Source organism: Mesoplodon densirostris, chromosome 10 (assembly GCF_025265405.1).
Source record: "Mesoplodon densirostris isolate mMesDen1 chromosome 10, mMesDen1 primary haplotype, whole genome shotgun sequence".
Taxonomy (NCBI): domain Eukaryota; kingdom Metazoa; phylum Chordata; class Mammalia; order Artiodactyla; family Ziphiidae; genus Mesoplodon; species Mesoplodon densirostris.
Genome location: NC_082670.1, coordinates 22,982,235 through 22,983,648, shown reverse-complemented (window position 1 = coordinate 22,983,648; position 1,414 = coordinate 22,982,235). Strand labels below are relative to the sequence as shown.

At 41.9% G+C, this 1,414-nt stretch overlaps 1 non-coding gene across 1 annotated transcript; it reads left to right on the top strand.

Annotated features, from left to right (window-relative positions):
• The first annotated feature begins 311 nt into the window (after nucleotides 1-311).
• On the top strand, nucleotides 312-418 carry TRNAL-CAA (transfer RNA leucine (anticodon CAA)). Its single transcript has 2 exons — nucleotides 312-349; nucleotides 373-418. It is a non-coding gene; the product is annotated as a tRNA-Leu (tRNA).
• The last annotated feature ends 996 nt before the right edge of the window (nucleotides 419-1,414 follow it).

Genomic DNA, 1,414 nt, shown 5'->3' with positions numbered 1-1,414 from the left:
TCTTTTGCTACATTTTTGGTGATGTTCCTCACTGTCTTCAAAAGAAAGCAAGCCTAGGGCGAGGCTAACTACGCTCAAGATTTCGGTAAAGATTAGAGGCTGGAAAACCCACCAAGCGACCTGAGCTAAATGATGTTCTTTTCCCTTCCCTCCCGAAATATGAGCTGTCTTCCTTTTCAGACCACAGGTGGCCTTTTATTCTCGGACCATTACCCGGCGACTCGGACGTAAACCCCTCTCTGGACTATACGTCACAGAGACGCTACTCTTTGTGTCTATTTCAAGGCAAAATCTCACTGAGTCCTTAAGGTGTCAGGATGGCCGAGTGGTCTAAGGCGCCAGACTCAAGCGATTCTTCCTCTAGATTGAGGATTCTGGTCTCCGTATGGAGGCGTGGGTTCGAATCCCACTTCTGACACACCGTTTTCTCCCTTCCCCTAATTTCCGAAACAAAAATATTGACAAGAGCAATATGCATAAGCAATTTATCAACTCAGTGTGTTAAAAACTGACTTTTAAAATTTTCTCACAGGGACTGTTAACGCCAAAAATATTAAAAGCTGAAGCATCGCGATATTTTTTGGAAGCCACGATATTTGGAGCGAAAACGCTTAATAAAGACAGGAGAGTACTACAAGAGGTTGGTTTTTTCTGAGGCATCGCGAGATAATCTAGAAACAGCGAGTTTTGGGAACCCAGATAGTTCCCTTCGCTTTGGTGCCGGAGGAGAAAGGGGGCGATGGTCCGGTACCCTGCCTGCTTATCTATCCGGCTCATCCACTTTGTTGCAGACCCAGGCCCTGCCCTGAATACTTCCTGTAGCACTTTCCTACCAACCCCACTCCCCTCTGGCTCATGGCAGTGCTGTCTGCAAAGAAATCTTATATAGATCCTCCGGTCTCTTCTCCATTTTCAAAAGTCATGTACTAGTTCTCAAACATTTCCTTTGTAAATTATGCACATTCACACTCACGTTGGCGTCTGATAATTATTTTGTTTCCTCGGTCAAAACTGAGTGCCGTTGTAACTCTTGAATTAAATGTGGAAGTTATACTTTCCTCCTCCAAATCTAACCACCATCAGTATTTTACTATATTTCTTACACTCCTGTTTTCTCTGCATTCGTGTATATATATTCATAAATATTTTGTTCGTTTTTACAGAAATGCAGTCACACGAAACATACCATTCTCTTACACATTATTTCGCTTAATAGATCTTGAGCTCTTTCCACGTGAACACTTAATCTTTTTCCTTACAAAGGAAATGTTGCAAATCATTCCACAGGATAGGTAGATCCTGTTTCATTTATCTACTTTTTTTTTTCTGAACATTCACTGTATTTATAATTACCATTCTTTCAACAAATATTTAATGAGTGCTTATTATGTACCAGGGGATGCAGCCCTGGTGC